Source organism: Phascolarctos cinereus, unplaced genomic scaffold, assembly GCF_003287225.1.
Source record: "Phascolarctos cinereus isolate Bilbo 61053 unplaced genomic scaffold, phaCin_HiC Scaffold_726;HRSCAF=1367, whole genome shotgun sequence".
In the NCBI taxonomy this organism is placed as follows: Eukaryota; Metazoa; Chordata; class Mammalia; order Diprotodontia; family Phascolarctidae; genus Phascolarctos; species Phascolarctos cinereus.
The window spans coordinates 277,554,951-277,575,373 of NW_027556098.1; the positions used below are offsets into that span (position 1 = coordinate 277,554,951).

Genomic DNA, 20,423 nt, shown 5'->3' on the forward strand with positions numbered 1-20,423 from the left:
AAGAGGGAGAGGTAAGGACTATGAATCTCAAAGATCCATTTCCATTTAAATTGAATAACTAATCTTTCTATTGATAAATTATCCAAGTAGGAATTTAACAAGTGCTATCTGAAGCTGTGTGTGGAAAGAAATTTTGCTTTAACTCAGAAGCAGCTAGAGGGTAAGGGCTCTTCCTGCTTTTTAGGCTAAAAATTTTAGTTGAAAAATGATCTTGAAAACTGAAAGTTTATAAATTCATTTTTAATTGGATTCCAAAACTAAAGTTTGTAGATTTCAATCTGGGAAACTGTCTTTGTCTACCCAGTATATCTGATATCAGGGAAACATGCTTAAAACCACAAAATAAGTTTTTGTCTTTTAAGACACTTTGATTAAGATTTTTCTATCATAGCTTTAAATGCCATCACTTCAGAATTTCAGCAATGTGTTTAAAATGTATATTATAATTTGCAAAAGCTGTTTGTATAAATAATATGGGTAAAAATTGTGAGAGAAACACAACTGTCTTGATTTATGAATTGTTAAGTATTAACTCTCTCCAGATTCTAAAAAGTGAAGAGTCAGAAGAAAAGAGAAATAAGTGTGATTTAATTTGGAAAACTCCTTAGAGTTGAACTCTGGGGAAACATAACAGATCTCTGTTGTTAATTGGGCAGTAAAGCTTTTTATGAGCTGTTAATGTAGTTGGGAGAATCCAGAATCCCACTCCTGGGCTTGAACAGGCCTAAAATTTTTTTTTGTGGTTACTTAAAATATCTTAATGGATTTAAAAAAAAAGAGTTGTCCTACAAATTTCTTCTGGGACTAGTAGAGATAGGCTGCTCAGATTTCTATCTCCTTTTGGGAGAATGAGAAAGGTTTAGAGCTAGTTGATCTAGTAGATAATGCCTCAATTGCAGCTAATCAAGTAACAGGTTATATAGTTGTGATAGGCACATGAAAGAAGACACTCACCTGGGTTGAATGTAACTCTATAGCTTGGGAATGTTTAATAACAATAAGTAGTCTGGGATATGGTTGAAATTTAAAGGAAAGTTGTGTGGTCTGTGTAATTGGTTTGAAAGATTTGGAAAGAGAAATAAATACTGGAGGGAAAATATGGAATATAGATAAGAAGGTTTGGAGACAAATAAGGAACACACCCTTCATACAGTAGGAGGGCAGCAGTAAGGCTGAATACGCCAAGCCCCTCTTTACCCTGGACAGTTGTTCTGGAAGCTTGTGTGCCAGCTTCAGATGAACAAGTTTGACTTTTGTATGAGTAGCTAGATTGAGAAGGAAAATTGTGAAGCTTGTTAGCTACAGAAAGCCAATACTGACATATATAGAAGGTTAGGAGGAATTTGGTAAGCAAGGTGTTCCTACGCATGATAATTAGGGTAGAATACTGTTACTTTTAAAATCTTTTGCAGTGGATTAGCTGGAAATATTGAATCCCATAATATAAAATGCTTGAAATAAATAGCCCTTATATAAAATATAAGATTAAATAATTTAAATTATAAATTAAGGTTCTATATGTTCTAAGCTTCTTTGGAAAATAGATCTAGGTGTAATTGAATTCTGGTGTCATTTTAAGTGAAATTTGTTATTATTATTCTCATAATACTATATAGATCAGGAAACATGTTAACCGTGTGATTTTAAGACAAGTTACCCTAGTTATTATGATTTGTAATGTGTTAAAGATAATGCCTAACATTAATTTGATAATTCATTGTTTTAGAAATATTGTTAGAAGGGGCTGCTAGGTGGTGCAATGGATACAGCACCAGCCCTAGAGTCAGGAGGACCTGAATTCAAATCCAGCCTCAGACACATAAAACTTACTAGCTGTGTGACTCTGGGCAAGTCACTTAACCCCAATTGCCTAATCCCCCCCCCAAAAAAAAAGAAATATTGTTAGAAAAACGAACTCTTCTTTCATTCCTTTGGGTTATGGATTTAATTGTTAAAAGACTGATGTAAATATGTTATAAAAACTCTTTAGAAATATAGGGGATGGTTATAATGGTTTTCTGTAAGGTTGGCATAACAAGGATCCCTTAAAGTATCCTCATCTGTGAAAGGTGAAAGTCTAAAATCTTACTAGACTTGCTGATAGTTTAAAGTAACATTGGGTGCTCGCTTTTGTGGAAGATAGGCAACTGAGTAGGGTGTCAATATTTTAAGGCTTCAAGATCTAGCCACTCGCTTAGGTTAAAACACAGTGATTTGATTTTAGTGAAGAACCAGAAATTGGAAGGAAAATATTCTTATTCATATATATGTGTATATATATATGTGTATATATGTGTGTATATATGTATATATATGTGTGTATGTGTATATATATTATATATATATGTCTCTAACCATTGGACCATAAAAGTCTTAAAAATTTCTGCAGTTTTGGTTTATGAGTTAAGGTTAGATAAGCATCTGTAAGTCGTGTCCACCCACCTTTCAGGATAGTCTGTAGGCAGCCCATATTATAAACCTAACATTATATAAATATCAGATGTGGTAAAAACATCGGTTATTGTGAGCTACAGCTGTTATATAGGACCTTAACTTGTATTGTTCAAATTGAGAATTTAACTCTGTGAAAACTCAAAAGTTTCTGCCTGAGAAAGTTGGTCACATCCTGTGAATAATTCATTAGAGCTATCCACCTGGGCCAAAAATCAGTCATCCAGAATCTTAGGTTAAGATATTCTAAAGACAATGACTTATAATACTTAGCCCAGTGTACTTTAAGCTAACCCAATGATAACAAGTATGAATTCAAACTGTTTGTAAAACTTTGTGTATTTCCTAGTATTTTAAATTTGAATCTAAGTATTTGTTTATATTATGAAACTTGGTAACACCAACGTAGTTAGAAAAATTGATTCTCTTGTAATTTGAATATTGTTAGCTCATTAATTCGGTGTTAGTATTTTATACGGATAGTAATGAAATTTCCTTTGTTTTTATCTGATAAGATGTTTGACAGGGTTATAAGTAGGAAGTTCATAGATTAGTTTATGTAAGTTCCTCTTAAATTTTAGAATGATTTTCTGTGCAATTTAGAAATGCATTCCACTGAATTGAGGTACCTTAACTAGAAATGGGTTTCATTTTATGTTTCAAATCCATAATATTGTTTATGATATTGTTAGGATCACAACTTCTTTCTAATCTAGATGGTGCTACATTACTCATGTATAATATTACATATTATGTGCTTAATTGTTAAAAAAAAGGGGAAAAATGTGTGCAAACTGTTAATATTCTGAAGTACTTGCCTATAGTAAAGAGGAAGCTAGAGTGATCCTTAGCTACTCCTGGCCAAACCCAGATCTCTCTGTTTCCTTTTGTCAACCTGATGTAGAAAAGTGACATATTGTGTATTTTTATTAGATTTTCCCATCGGGATTTGGTCTGGTGGATTTTCTAGATCTGTTTAGAGGAGTTTGGGAGAGCATGGAGCTTATAGTACTTCTTCCTGTGACTTTGCCATTTTGGCTCCCCCACCATAGCTATTGATGATATTTCAAAAACTTTTCATTCCATGTAGCTTGAGAATTATGACCATTTGGTAATGACAACATCTATTAAAATATTGTCCTTCAATTTTTATGGATCAGTGTTATGTCTGAGTGTTTGTGAGCGACGGGTTCATCCCCTGTTAAGGCTTGAGTTTGAGTATGGTATATTTGTTGAATTCTTAAGGATATTTTGAAGTTTATATATGTAGTATAGGGATTTACTGTTATTTAACTTATGAAAAATAGTGAACTTTTGGTGTGTCATTTTACCCACTAAATTGTTACATGGAACGTATTCAGTAGGTGTGAAATTTTTGCAGCCTGCATATGTGTTGTAGTTGTTTTGTTTTTCTAACCATTTCCATGGGTAATATCCATCAATAAATAAGTTTGAGATCCTTACCTTTATAGAATTTCTAGTAATGCTGACTTGATCCAGAATTGCCAACATAAATTCCTTCATTTTTATAACCAATGTCTCATCACTGAGACATTTTTAACACTCTTTAATAAATACTTTTAGTTGTGTTCATTTGACTGTTGTCAGCAAAAGACTTTTTGAGTCCATTCTTACATTTTCTTCATATGGTAATTCTTTTTTTGCTCTTTTTAGCTTTTTTGATCAAATTCAGATAGGAATAGTCATAAGATGAGCCACTTTCTCGCTATTATTCTTTTATGTTTAAGATTCTGCAGTCTGTTGTTTAGATGGATGAACTACCTACTTTTGGTAATTGAATAAGAGAACTGGGATGCAAACTTATCTTCCCTAGACCCACTGAAAGCATCATTGGGACAACTTCATTAGAATCCTATATTGTAACCTAGTTAATTCTTCTTCTAGGTCTATAGTTTGAAAACTTTTTTTGTCCTATGTAGTTTATAGCTTATGAGCATTTAGTATTATAATGTCTATTAAAAACATCATTGAGTTTTTAGTGGATGTAAGTCATGTCTGGGGGATTGTGTACAATAGTTATGTCTGTGATCACGCTCCTGTTCCAGGACAGTTTATTTGTTGGTTTCTTAAGGATATTTTGAGGTCTGTACTTGTAGTGTGAAGATGATTTGTTTGTTACTTTATGAAAGAAAGTGGGCTACTTATGTATAATTCTAAATGCTAATATCTAATGCTGAATTTTTGCAGTAGTACACATTCCACCAATTTATTGCTTGATCTGCATCAATTAATAAGTCTGGGCTCCTTAAAGATAATCTTTCTATAAATTTTGTTGGTACTGATCTGGTCCTGAAAAACTATTACAAACTTCTGTATTTCTATAAACAAATCCATAACTCAACAATTTGGAACTTCTTTCACATTGTTGGTTAAATTTATGTAGAAGTCACATATTATGTACCTTTTGATTTCCCTATTGGATTTTAGCCATTTCTTAGGTTCCATCTGGAGATAAACTACTTTTGATCGCATTTGACAAATCCACTGATATATACCTGTTATTAGCTTTTACTGTTGCTTTATGAAGTCTTTTGTCCTAAAAGTATTTCTCTACATTTTCATATGTTTATTATATGCTCTCAAAATGTCTAGTTATCTTTCTCCTTTTTGACAGGTCTTTCTATAGTAGCCTCGAGGTCCTAGTTCTATGGTTGTCATGAGTCTTATGATTCTTTAATATTGTGTGAGTTTATATTTGGATGCCATTTAGATCCATTGTCATTTTACTGTGCTGTGAGTGTACATTGACAGGTATTGCATCAGTATTAACTTCTTTAAATGTAGTCTATTAAAATTTGACTTCAAGATGCCAGCTTTTTCCTCAATAATTTATGTGTGATGTGTCTTACCTGGAGAAGATCAAAAGATATAGCAGTATTGGTTTATTTGATCTTAATCTTCAATCTCATAGCCTTCTCACAAAACCCTATAAAGCAGGCACTATTATTATCCCCATTTTACAGATGAGAAAACTAAGGCTGAGAGAGGTTAAGTGATTTGTTCAGGGTTACATAAATAGTAAGTGTCTAAGAAGGGATCTAAACTCCACGCAGTTCAGGAATGCAGTGGATACAGCCTGGAGTCAAGAAGATCTACGTTTAGGAGTCATTTGCATAGAGATAACTGAACCCCTAGGAACTAATGAGATCCTCAAGTGAAATAGTACAGATGGAAAAGAGAAGGGGTCCCAGGAGAGTCTCAGAGGATACCCAGGCTTAGTTGGTGTGTCATAGATATAGATCTGTCAAAGACTGAGAAGAACAGACATACAAGTAGGAGGCCAACCAATGATACTGTCCTTGAATGCTATCACTCTTGGCTTTACTTAACTGTTGTTGGTGGTGTTGTCAATACTGTTACTGCTTACTTCTCCTCTTTACTCACCTTCCCCAGTGCACTACTCCCCCATATCCCTATTAATGGTACAAATAACTTCAGTTTTGAGCACTTTGACGCTGCTCTTGGCAAAGTGCTGCCCCATTTTGTTGCCACCTTATCCTTGGAGGCTGCCATATCGGTTATTTGTTTACTTGTCTTCTCTCAATAATATTGTAAGCTTATTGAGGACAAGATCTGTGCCATATTGATCCTCAAGGTTTATCACAGTGTCTTTCACGTGAAAGGTGCTTAATAAACATTTACTGAATTGACTTAAAGGAACAGAGATTGTTTAGTCCAAAGAAGACTCTTTTAGGTTGATGTAGGTTCATGAACACTTTGTTCAGATGTTTGAGGGTCATGTCAAGGAGGAATTAATGTTATTCTATGTGGCCCCATGGTGTTGAAGTGATGTTTTGGTTTAATTTTTAGGAAAACACCTTCACCATTACAGTCATCCCATAAAAATAGAATAAGTGACTCTTTGGGCGATGAATTTCTCATTACTGGAGGGGCTTAATCACAGGCCAGACCACCCTTTATTGAGACTGTTATAGATTGAGTTTCTTCTGCTAATAGTTACTAGACTAGGTCCTTCTGTATGAGAGTCCTTCTGTATTTAGAATAGGAGTGGCTTTTCCCATTAGATTAAGTCTTGCCTCCAGGAAAAGAAAGAGGGAATCAGAGGAGCCTGTTCTCTCATCTTCACTTCTAACTATGCAATCAAAATTTGAGTAGAAGATTAACTCTCTATGGAGCCAATGTAAGAGTTGCAGTCCTAAGGGTAGAAGGCAGATTTATTATTTTTTCCTCCCTGAAGAGACTGTTCCCTTTGGGAACCCTAGGGGAGTTTTGATTCTGATCTCCAGACCCAGAATAAGTCTCTTGTGTTCTGTCATATGCTGATTATGGGAACAATAAAAAGACAAGATCTGGCTAGTAAAGCCATATTTTGGAATTGTGCTTAGCTCAGAATTTCTACTAGAGAATCTGAGACTGAGCTCCATGGTTGGGTAACTGAATTAGGACCTATAAGTAAACCACTGTCAACCTCACTAAAACCATTTTCCCCCAGAACCAAGGGAGTGAGGAGGCAGGAAAGCCCACTGCTGATGATGTGAGCTAGAATGAGGTTGAACGTTAGAAGAGTCTCTCCTGATTCCTATTTCTAAAGTCATGACCATGGGATCCCAGAGTTCTGTGAAGCCAACTTCCCTAAGAGGCTGATTAAAGCGGATTGGTGAGTGTTCTATGGAGAATATAGAGAGATAATTAACTTTATAGTGCACATAGAGCTTTAATTAAGTATGTGCCACAGAGAGAGGGAGTCTTGATGGCAGTCCTGGGACACAGGAATTCTCACTCTATAATCATCTCAGAGAGCCCATTTCCTTATTCCTAAAATTATGGTCCCCATCCTCACAAATTCCTGTACAGGGGAGCTGAAGAGTTCTAGGTAGTCTCACCACACAATAGTAACTACATTAGGAAGGGAGCCATTGCTTCTGCCCTACCCTCTTGGTCTTCCAGCTCTTCCAGGCCTTAGTTTGGAGGTAGGGTCAGAAGATTTTTTTTTTTTTGGCAACAGTTTGTTTCAGAGACTATTATAAAGAACAGTCAGATCCATTGTCTTTTCTCTTGGCAACAAGGACAGGCTTGATGGGGACAGGAGAGGAATGGATTTAGAGTCTCCAAGTGTATATCCCCACTTTGTCAGTAGGGTAAGGAAGTGTTTTGTTTTCTTATGTGGTTCTTTCCTGTCCCCACAGATCCTTCCCAGAGAAGAATGGCCACACGAAATGACTCCTCAGTGACAGAGTTTTTTCTCGCAGGTTTAACGGACCAAGCAGAACTCCAGCTCCTTCTCTTTTTCCTATTTTTAGGGATCTATGTTGTCACTGTGGTAGGGAACCTTGGTTTGATCATTCTGATTAGAATGAATTCGCATCTTCACACTCCCATGTACTATTTCCTCTTCAACTTATCCTTTATAGATCTCTGTTACTCCTCTGTCATCACTCCCAAAATGCTAATGAACTTTGTGTCAGAGAAAAATGTCATCTCCTATTCAGGGTGCATGGCTTAGCTGTATTTCTTTTGTTTCTTTGGACTTTCTGAATCCTTGCTTTTGTCGGCCATGGCCTATGATCGTTACATTGCTATCTGTAACCCATTACTTTATACCATCATGATGTCTTCTCAGTTCTGCACCCTATTAGTGTCTGGTGTATATGTGTTGGGGTTTTCTGGTGCCATGGCCCACACAGGATGCATGCTGAGACTGTCCTTTTGTGATAACAACATCATCAACCACTACATGTGTGACATACTCCCCATTCTGGAACTTTCCTGTACTAGCACCTATATCAATGAGTTAGTGGCTTTCATTGTTGCCAGCATTGACATCGGAATGATCAGTGCCACCATTTTCACATCTTATGCTTTCATCTTCTCCACTATCCTCTGCATCAGCTCCTCTGGTGGCAGATCTAAAGCCTTCAGCACTTGCAGCTCCCATATAATCACTGTTTCTCTTTTCTTTGGTTCGGGAGCTTTCATGTATCTCAAACCTTCTTCTATTGGGTCTATGGACCAGGGAAAAGTGTCCTCTGTGTTCTATACCATTGTAGTGCTTATGCTAAACCCCTTGATCTACAGTTTGAGGAATAAGGATGTCAAATTGGCCATGAGGAAGACCATGAGACAAAGAATGATCCCCTGATGAGGACCAGGGTCAGTGTCATTAAAAGTGCTCAAATTTCTGTTGGCTTTATTGGAGTATCTTGTTGAGGATACTGACTTGAATGCTTTCCCCCACCATAGGAATATTTAACCAATCTTCTGAAACAGCTTATGTCTTATAGGATGATTTATTCTCCAAAAGTTTCCTGGGAAAGGGTCTTTTAAGGAGTGTACTTCTATAGAAAATTTAATTCTTACTCTAATCCTAGAAATTTCACATGACTTTTTATAGACTGGTATACAAGGAAAATTAGAAAAACATTTGCAAGGAGATAGGTGATATAAAGTTTACAGCACATGTTATGTTTTTCTTGGCTAAGTGGCAACTACTATGGACCAACCAGGTAGAGTGCTGATGTCAATAAAGGGATTATATAATCTGTTCATTTTATTACAGATTCTTTTTTCCTCAACAGGAGATGGGAATTTTTACCTTTCTTCTCAGACAGGTCAATTTATAGAGAAATTTTCATTAAAATTAGATTAATAGTATCATAGATTGAGAGCTAGGAAGGACCACAGAGATCATCTATTCCGACCCTCTGATTTATAGATGAGAAGCTGAAGCTCAGAGAGGTTAAATGACTTATTTAGGAACACAAAACTTCTATGTGCCAAAGGTGGGCCTTGAATCCAGATCTTCTGTATACTGAGGGTCATCGTCTACTACACCATGCTGCCTCACAAAAATGCAAAAGAAAAAGAAAAGATTCTCTTGAAATGCTTTTTTTTTAAAAAAAATGACGCATCTGCAGCACAGTTAATCTGCTGCTATTCATGATAATTCCGTATATTGCTTCAGACATATTTCTGTAGGCAGAAAAGTCTTACTTTTTTCTTTCTTTTTCACCTCACTTAATATTTAATTTTTCCAATTACATGTAAAGATAGTTTTCAACATTCATTTTCATAAGATTTTGAGTTCCAAATATTTCTCTCTTCCTCTTCCCTTCCTGCCTCCCCCAATCTGATAAAGGTTATACAGATACAATTACATTAAGCATTTTCCACATTAGTCATGTTATGAAAGAAGAATCAGAACAAAAGGGAAAAACCATGAGAAAGAAAAAGCAAAAAACAAAAAAAAGTGAAAACAGTATGTTTCAATCTGCACTCAGACTCCGTAGTTCTTTCTTTGGATATGGATAGCATTTTCCATCATGAATCTTTTGCAACTATTTTGGATCACTGTATTGCTGAGAAGAGATAAGTCTATCATAGTTGATCATTCCATAATGTTGCTGTTATTATGTACAGTGTTGTTCTGATTCTACTCACTTCACTCAACCTCAGTTCATGTAAGTCTTTCTAGGTTTTTCTGAAATCTGCCTGCTCATCATTTCTCAAAGCACAATAGTATTCCATGACATTCATATGCCATAACTTGTTCAGCCATTCCCCAGTTGATGGGCATCCTCTCAATTTCCAATTCTTTGCCACCACAGAAAGAACTACTATTACGTATAGGTCCAATTCCCATTTTTATGATCTCTTTGGCATATAGACCTAGTAGTGGTATGTGGTGTGAGATGTTGGCCTATGCCCATTTTCTGCCATACTATTTTGCAGCTTTCCCAGAAGTTTTTGTCCCAGAAGCTTTGGGTTTATCAAACGGGAGATTACTATAGTCGTTTACTACTATGTCTTGTGTACCTAACCTATTCCACTGATTCACCATTCTATTTTTTTAGCCTGTATCAAATAGTTTTGATGCTTGCTGCTTTATAATATAGTTTTAGATTTGGTATGGCTAGGCCACCCACCTTCCTTTACACTTTTTTCCATTAATTCCCTTGATATTCTTGACCTAGGTGGATCTTTGTCACTCCACTCAGAAACAATACAAATGATAAAGAAATAGAGTTGAGTCATGCTCATTGTAGGAGATGTGGTTCTTCTTTGACATAAAGTTAATAAGCATTTTGCTAGTAATGAAAATGGAATGACAAAGATCAATGAAAGACAAACAACTGAGCAAATAGTACATGGGGGTTTGAAGGTGGGAACTGAACCAAATCAGTTTGATCATGCCCAAGTTTCCCACAGCAGTGGCCACATAGATGCACAGGAATAAGAGAAAGAGGAGCTTGGGTTTTGCCTGGTTTGTTAATCCTGTGAAGGTAAAGTCAGTCACTGTGGAGTAATTTCCTGTGGCCATTCTCTGGATGGTATTTCTGGGGATGGGGGCAAAAAACACATTAAAGAATATGTTTATGATTACCTGCAGACAAAGATAGTTGTCAAAACTGATAAAACCCATTAATTAATCATTCTTCCTTTGAGTCTGTTCTCTTGGACACTTAGTGCCTCTTACACTATCCTCACAGTCTTAACTCACAGTCCTATGGATCATTTAAATGTAAGAAAGTACTATGTGCTGCTGAGAACAAGGATGAAAACTGTGGTGTTAGATTAAAGAATGCATCACTCAGGGAAAAGGGATTTAGGGAAAGAGAGATCCTTCTGGCAATTTTGTTTTCAGCCAAAGACAAGGTTTATTAGAACATTCATCATATTGGGCCGAGACCATCTGTGGGCTATTGGCTAGATTATAAGGATCCCAGCAGTGTCTAGATTTTAGGAATCTGAGCAGTGGCTAGATTGTAAGAATCCCAGCATTTTAATGGAGACAGCATGGACCTTGTATACAGAAAGCCTGTGAGAAGGATCTAGGAATGGCCAAGTAGTTTGGGGTGACTGGAGGAGGGGCCTAAGGAGATCTGGATGGGAGGGGAAATGGCCAGGGGCCATAGGGAGGTAAGACAATGGAGGGGAAGGGGAAATGGCCAGGGGCCATAGGGAGGTAAGACAATGGAGGGGAGATTGGGTGTAGCCACAATGAAAGGCCAGTTGATGGGATTATAGCCTCAGGCAAATGCCAGAGACTTGGCCATGTGGGAAAGACCCTTTCTGGGGCCCAGATCCCAATCCCATCATTCCCCCCCCAAACAAATGGAACCCAAATTCTTTTGGAGTAAGGGGTGAAGGTCTTGGCTTCTGAAACTGCTTCCTGCTGGCAAGGAGTGTAGAGCTCTCCCTGCCTTGAGGGGATCCCAAAGAGGAGGTTGACTGGAACTGAGCGCAGGCTGCATCCAGGAAATGATGTGGGGACATTGACTGGTACTTGCTGTTTGCTACCCATAGTCTGGAAGACATAAATCCAAGTTTGGAGGCTAGCTTCATTACCTTGAGCAGGATGTGGTGAACTTGGGTGATGCTTCCAGGCAAAGGTTACCCCATGACCCAAGGCCATTGCTAGTGGGACCCAGGCTGTAGCTGCTGTACCCCCCCCATTCTTTCCCAGGTGGGGGAGGTTGAAATTAAAGGTGAGGGGTACAGGTGTTTCAAAACTCCTTAATGATCAATCACAAAACCTCTAGAATATGCCAAGATATTTTTAGCTGTTCTAACTTTTCCTGTAACCTCCATGAAAGAGTATTCAGAGTTGGGAAGGGAGTAGGTAAGCCTCAGGCAACCAAAAAGCAACTGCAGTTTTCCCCAATTTCCTAGGGCCAAGGAAATTAACAAAATTGAGCATACACTTTCAGATAGGGTGTCCTTGTCCTCTATGCTGCAGAAGGTGTACCCAAGTCCATGGCCTTGAACCGACCCAGTGGACCGAGAGCCTGAGAGTGTCAGGCCGAGTGAGAGACAGCCTCAGAGCTGTCTGTCTGAAAAGCACCTCTAAGGTTGCTTGGAGAGCAACCCTAACTGTACAGCAAGAAAGGAGGTGGGGGGTGGGGGAGGCTTACATACCTTCCAGTCTTGGCTGGAGTAGAACTTGAGGTCAGGCAGTTTCCCTGTACTGGGCACCAAAATGATGCAGTTTAGGGGTCCAGGGGTCCTGGGACCCCAAAATCACAACATGCGGATCTGGCCTGAAAGAATTCAACCCAAGCCTTTCAGCCAAAGACAAGGTTTATTAGAACATTGTCATATTAGGCAGACTCTTAAGGAGTCTGAACATGGGTAAGCAGTGGCTAGATTATAAGAATGCCAGCCACAATTTTTTAAAAAATAAACTTTTATTGATTTTTTTATAGACCATACCTTCCCCCTTCTTTCTCCCTTCTCCCCTTCTTAGAGAATCATTCTATACAACAAAAAGCATTTTTAAAGATAAAGGGGAAAAATATAAATATATTGAATAACAAATATTTATTAAATGCCTACAATGTACCAGGCACTGTATTAGGTTGGTTATTGGGCATTCAAAGACAAATATGAAAAAAAAACCCCTGCCCTCAAGGAGCTTACATTCTACTGGGAGAAAATAATGTATGCACAGGTAAGTAAATACAAAACATGTACAACAAATACAAAGTGGTTTCAAGGAGGAGTACTGACCATGGGAGTGACCAGGAAGAGTTTTGTGAAGGAGGCAGTTCTTGAACTAAACTTTGAAAGAAACTAAGGATTTCAAGAGGTAGAGGTGAAGAGGGAGTACATTCTAGGCTTGGGAGACAAGTGCTCTGGGAACATTTGAGGAAGCAAGAATAATTTTAGAAGGGAACAACACTTCAGCTTAGCTCATCATGAGCACCTTAATATTGAACTTTAAATAATAAACTCCAGTCACATGAAATTAATCCACTAAATTTTTATACATCTCAAATATCAATATATATTCAATAGATATTTGTGTAACTAAATGCTGCCATGTTTTCTAAGATTTAAATCATTATCAGAATATGCTGGAATATATTTATACTACTCCAATATATGATATGATATATTTGTCATACTTCAATTACCATAAAGAATTATGCAGTCTTTCATTTTTGCTTTTAAACTGGGTCCCTGGGAGACAATTTTGCCTACAAGAGCATTATACTGACAAACAATTTGTAAATGGACAAATAATTGAAACACTTTCAAAACTTTAGTTTGGTCTATTAATTAAATCTAAATTGGTAAAATCCAGATTGTCAATTTTTAAAATCAAATAAGTGCCATACTAAATAAACCCCAAAAGCAATTCACATCAAATGAAATGGAATAAAATAACTTTAAATATGGATATTTTATGTAGAATATTTTATCTATTAAGTTTACAGTAGAGACAAATCTCAAATTCTACCTAGAACAAAATAAAAAAATGTATGTGAGTGGAGGGCAAGAGGAAAGAAGAGTGAAGATTCTATTATAGAGTTTGTGATAACCAAGCAGAGGACAATCCTAAAGTCCTAAAGTGTACTCTAGATCCTAAAACAGTTGTGAGGAACTTACAACCTCAAGGTCACATGTCCCTCTAGGTCCTCAAGTGCAGCCCTTTGATTAAATCTAAACTTTACAGAACAAATCTTTTTATTAAAGAGACCTTCTAGGACCTAGAAGAATAGTTTTCTAAGGATATAGAAAAAAAGAGGAGTTGTCAATGGTCTAATGTTCTGAAGGAGAACCTCAAACTAAAGCTCTCAAAAATCAAACCAACAAGCTAACTCTTACAAAGTATAGGGATAGAGGGACTTTTAAAAAATTTCAATAAAAGCATACATCTAAATCTAAGTAAGCATCACATGCAGTGGGCATGTACTAAAACCCTTTCCAATACATATGGGAGTGAAGCAAAGATGTCCACTATCCCCACTATTATTTGCTATAGTTCTAGAAATGTTAGCAACAATGAGACAAGAGAAAGAAAATAAAAGAACAAAGGTAAGTAAAGAGGAGATGAGACTATTCCTGTAGTCCTATGTTAGAACTATATAGTCATATATTCCTATGAAAGTTTACTTGGAAAATCTTAGGGAATCAGCAAAGATACTAAATGAGGCAATTTATAACCAGCAAAGTTTCAGGGCTCCCAACACAAGTGTGGGTCAGTGCCCTCTGTTCCTCAGCAGGAGAGCTTAATCTCTTTAAAGGCCAGGGAATAAAGAAATCATGAATAAAAAGAAATGTACCATAGATTCATATTATGAGAAGAGTGGAGATCAAGACAGAAATTCTGGAAGAGGACAACATTGTCAACAAACACACATCTGCAACATCAAAAGGGAATATGACCTAGTCTGAAGTCCAAAAAGCCTTCTTAGAAGAGCTCAAGAAGGATTTTAAAAGTCTAATGAGAGAGGTAGAAGAGTCCTTAAAAAATACAATTGGTCAATTGGAAAAAAAGTGAACTGAAGAAAACAAGTCCCTAAAAAACACAATTGGCAAACTGGAAAAAAAGCACACTGAAGAAAACAAATCCCTTAAAAATACAATTGGCCAATTGAAGAAGGAAGTACAAAAACTAACAGAAGAAAACAATCTGTTCAAAACTAGAATTGGACAAATGGAAAGTAATGACTCTATGAGAGAGCAAGAATCGGTTAAACAGAAACAAAATATGAAAAAAATGGATGAAACATAAAATACCTCATCGGTAAAACGACTGACCTGGAACATCAATCCAGGAGAGACAATTTAAAAGTCATTGGACTACCTGAAAATCATGATAAAAAAAAAGAGCCTGGACAGTATCTTTCAAGAAATCATAAAGGAAAACTGCCCAGAAGTCCTAGAACCAGAAGGGAAAATAACCATAGAAAGAATGCACTCCTCACCACCTGAAAGAGATCCCAAATTGACAACATCAAGGAATATAATAGCAAAATTCCAAAATTACCAGATGAAAGAGAAGGTGCTGCAAGCAGCCAGAAAGAAACAATTTAAACATCATGGAACCACAGTCAGGATTACACAGGACCTTGCAGCTTCTACATTAAAAGACCACAGGGCGTGGAACATGATATTCCTTAAGGCAAAGGAGCTTGGATTGCAGCCAAGGATCAACTACCCGGCAAAAATGAGCATGATTTTTCAAGGGAGAAGATGGATATTCAATGAAATAGGGGACTTCCAAAAAGACCAGAGCTCAAGTATAAGATTCAAGAAAGACATAAAAAGGTAAATGCGACAGAAAGATACAAAATGTTGTTAATAAGGGTGGACTGTTTACATCCCTACAAGGGAAGATGACACTTGCAACTCATGTTAAAGGAGTATACATAAAGGGGTGGATATTAGTTGACTTTGATGTAATGATAAAAAAAAATCTAATCAAGTGGGTTAAATGGATCCAAGTGAATTAGTCTGATCTTAGAAAATATACTGAGAAAAGAGGAGGCAGACAAGGGTAAATTACATTACAGGAAAAGACAGAAAATCCTATTACAGCAGAGGGAAAGAAGGGAGGGGGGTGAGCATTGTTTGAACCTTGCTCTCATCAGATTTGGCTCAAGAAGGGAGTAACATAATCAGTTAGGTATAGAAATCTAACTTGCCATATGGGTAGTAGGAGGGAAAAGGAGAAAAAAAGGGAAGGGGTGGAAGGGAGGAAAGAAGCGGTGGGGGTGAAGGGGAAGAAGAGGGAAAGGGATAATAGAAGGGAGGAGAGACTGAAGGAGGCGGTGGTCACAAGCAAAGTTCTGGTGAGGGGGGAAAGGGAGAGAGGAGAAAGAAAAGCATAAACAGGGAAAAAAGAATGGTGAAAAAGACACAGATAGTAATCACAAATGTGAAAGTTGAATCGCTATCTTTTTTTTCTCTTCTGTTGAGTTTTGTTTCCTCTTTCTGATGGTTCCTCCTATTGGTTTTAATTTTAACTTACAACTTCACTAATGTGAAAATATGTTTAACAGGAGGGTGGTGGGGAGGAAGGGGGAGAAAAATTTTAAACTCAAAAGCATATGGAAATGATTGTTGATAAATCAAAATAAATTAATAAAATTAAAAAAAATATCCTTGAATAGCTCTCCTTAGAAAAAGACATGGCTAGATCTGCTTCTCCTACTACCAAAAAACCTATTGATTGTCTCACTCCAGAGTCCCCTTGTGTGATCTGGTGAAGGCACAGGGAAGGTTCTATGTTGGCTATGGAGTTCTTCATCACAGACCATGTTTCTTTGCTTTACCAGGTGGGCTAAAATCCTCTAAATGCTAATGGGTTGTCCCTGAAAGACCCCAAGTTCAGAGCTGTGTCTGGGATTTTCTTAACTTCCACATACACCTGCAGATTCTTTTTGTTTTTAAGTTTTAATAATGAATTTTGTTTTTACATTACTAAAATTTATAGATTACACCCATTTCATGAGAGGTCTCTTGTAACAAAGTAAAACTATTAAGCAAAACTAATAATACAGTGACCTCATCTGAAAATGCATGCAGCATTCCCACTTCTGTAGTACCTCCGTCTCTATGTTTTTATATCATTTTTAATGAACATAAAGCTATTTTTCTTTCTCCCACCTCTAACCTACTGGAAAAAAAAAGAAAAAAGAAAAGAAAATTTCTTATAAAAACATTCACTGTCAAGCAAAAAAATTCCCTCATTGATTATCTATAAATGTGTGTATATATAATGTGTATTTATGATGTGTGTATATGTATGTATAGGTATGTCTCATTCTGCACCCTAATTCAATCACTTCTCTGTCGGGAGGTGGATAATATGTTTCCTCATTAATTTTCTGGAATCATGGATGGCCATTGGATCATAGTTCTTATAGCTTTAAAAGTTGTCTTTACAGTGTTATTGTGTACAGCATTCTTCTGGTCCTCCACATTTCATTCTTCATTAGCTTAGGAAAGTCATCATAATTGTTCATTTTACAAAATTGATGTTATAATGCAAATTTTTCATCTGGCTCTGTTCATATCACTCTGCATCAGTTCATTTAAGTATTTCTATGTCTGAAATCATCTATTTCCTCATTTCTTATAGCAAAATAACATTCCATTATATTCATATTCTATAACTTATTTAGTGATTTCCCAGTTGATAGGTATTTGTTTAATTTAGATATGTTTTTGCCATCACAAAAAGAGATGCCATAAATATATTTCCACATATAAAGCCTTTTTCTTCTTGATCTTTTTTAGCTATAGGCCTAGCAGTGGCATATGAATAGGTGACCAGATATAAAAAGTCATATAATAAACAAATTAGGGAAATATGAAGAATATCACTCAGCAGATCTAAGAAATGTTCTTGAACAACTAAGATTTAGAATTACAGAAGAAAAAAATGGGTGTTTGATTATCTAAAATTAAAAAGGTTTTTGTACAACTAAATCCAATAAAACTGATTACTATGTGAAAAAAAATCTTTGTATCAAATTTCTCTGATAAAGGTCTCATTTTCAAGATATGTAAAAATTTCTATGAACATACATATAAGAATATACACAAATATACATGTATATTTCAAATATAGAAGAATAATAGTCATTCCCCAATTGATAAATGAAGTAGGAGTATAATTGGTCAGTGGTAATAGAAGAAACTCAGGGTCTTTGTAATTATGTGACAAATCTTCCAAATTGCTGTTAATTGGAGAAATGCAAAGTAAAGCAAAGTTGAGTTTCACACCTACCGGATTTGTAAAGACGACAAAAAAGTAAAATAATAAATGTTGGAAAGACTGTTGGAAAACAGACACTTTGATTCTCTGTTAGTAGACCAGTGCATGGGTACAACTAACATCAAAAGTTCCAAAACAGTATATGCTATTTAACTTAACTTTACCATTGCTACGCCTATACCCGTAAGGATTCATAGTCATCTGATGGTTTGAAGATTAAGGTCTCCACATTCCTTAATTCCTTGATGAGTACTTATCTAAACACAACTATATCCAGTCCTGCCTTTATCAGCCCAGGCTCATTTATTGCTTCATTTCACTCAGGACAGATTGAAGTATCAGGTATCAGAAAGCAAGGTTCATATGGTAGTGCAGGACGTTAGGGTCAGTGATAGTGGAACCAGATGGTCAAACTGAATGATATTAATGGACAATGTTTACGGGAGAAAGAATACTACCCCTATTTTTACAACACCGCATTAGGCTTAGAAGGGCTACAGTAAAGGTCTCAAAACAAGTTGTTTTATTTCATTTTAACTGAAATAACAATTTGTGCAACGCACAACTATGGAAGGTTTGAGACAAGGAGGGTCATGGAGTTGGTAGAAAGGGATAAGCTAACAGAACTCAAAAAATGCTGGGAATCAATAGGTTGAGAAAAAAGAAAGGCAAAGCTAGATTTCCCTATTGGCCTTGGAAAAAATCGACCTCCATAGCCCCTGCATGTTCAGAGGAGAGTTGCTTTTCATTTTCTATCCTTTAGAGTTTTCAAAATAGCTGAGCCCATTTCTGGCAATTTCAGAAAGTCACCTGCTAGTTTCAGGAACTCTTTTTTTAAAGTCTTAATGTGGCCAGAGTTTAAAATAAAACTCTTTGAGTTCTTGTGCTGAGGCTTTTTTTTTTAAATAAAATTTATGCTACCATTCTGTTCAAAATTCACTAATAATTTCTAAAACAACATGATGATGGAGATTCCAACAATAGGATACCCTCTGTGTGACAGCCAGAAACAATCCCTGCTCAGCACAGATTTTCTACAATGGGGAGCCAGCTCTGGTGGCCACACTTCACAAGCCATAGTAAGATGGAGCTGGATTACATGTACATGGGTTCAGATCCGTCTACAACATTTCTTTTTAGTTGGAAAGCCAGCCACATAAGTGACAGCTGTTACATGCAGAGAACCTTTTGCAATGGTGAGAAATGTCCTTAGAAGAGCTGTTCTGCCAGGAATCTCTTCACACATACTACATAGGTAATAATCATGCATATGACGTCTGTGCAAGCAAATGCAAATCTTCCAATAGCCCTACTCATCTTTATAACATTAGAGCTTAATGTGGCAGCAGCTGTCAGCAATCCTGGAGTCTGGGATTTCCTGACTTTGCTTGAACCATGAGGACACTCTTTTAAAAAGAGAATCTCTGATTTGAAGCAAATCTGCAGGTTGTTCTGCGACTTGCATAGAACATAGATGACTTTTGTCTACCACTTCAGTGAGCTTTGTGCTTATAGGTAGGACAGGAGGATTCTAGCACAGTTGGGAGAGTTACTATTCTCTAAATACAATAAATCTATCAGTTATTTCTTCTTGCTAAAAGTGTTCTCTCCCCAATTAAATTTTCCTGGAGCATTTTACCTAGATCACTGGTGTCAAAATCAAGTAGATGTGGAGCCACTAATTTATACATGGGGATCCTCCTGGGCTGTGTGTTGACTTAGTATCAAATTATAATCTATGTTTTATCATATTTCTATTTATCTTGTAAAAATATTTCCCAACTGCATTTTAATCTGGTTCCTGCCCCATGGGAGTGTTGCAGGTCACATGTGGTATATTTGACACCTCTGGTCTCCCCTTTGCTCCTATGACATTCTGTTTTGTATTTTGCCAGTCTGTGTACATGTGATATTTTTCTTCCTCCTCGTAACTCCCTCACCTCCACAAATAGACCACAAGGTCCTTAAGGGCTAGGGCTAGGTTGTTTATGGTTTTTCTATCCTAGGACAATTCCTTATACCTATTAAATGACAAATATATGTTTTTTAATTGAATTGAAAAACAATTGAAAGAAATAAGGGGACCAAAAAGGCTGACCAGAAAAATAAACAAATAGAGACTTTAAACCTACATTAGGAATAAAACAACAACAACAACAACAACAATAATAGCATTTAATATATCCCTTGCTATGTGCCAGGCACTACACTAAATGCTTCACAAATATTATATCATTTGGTCTTCACAGCAACCCTGGGAGTTAGGTATTATTCTTATCCCCATTTTATAGTTGAGAAAACTGAGGCAAATAGAAATTAAGTGACACATCTGGTAAGTGTGTGAGGCTGGATTTGAACTAAGATCTTTCTGACTCCAGGGCCAGCACTCTATCCACTGCACCACCTAACTGCCATAATGAATCATATATCTTGCGTAAGGGCACAGTTTAAAAAAAAATCATGCCATGAGTAAAAGCAGAGG

General features: G+C 36.6%; 1 pseudogene; it reads left to right on the top strand.

Moving 5' to 3' along the window:
- The first annotated feature begins 7,606 nt into the window (after positions 1-7,606).
- LOC110218091 (olfactory receptor 8B8-like) lies at positions 7,607-8,572 on the top strand (annotated as a pseudogene).
- Positions 8,573-20,423: the final 11,851 nt, after the last annotated feature.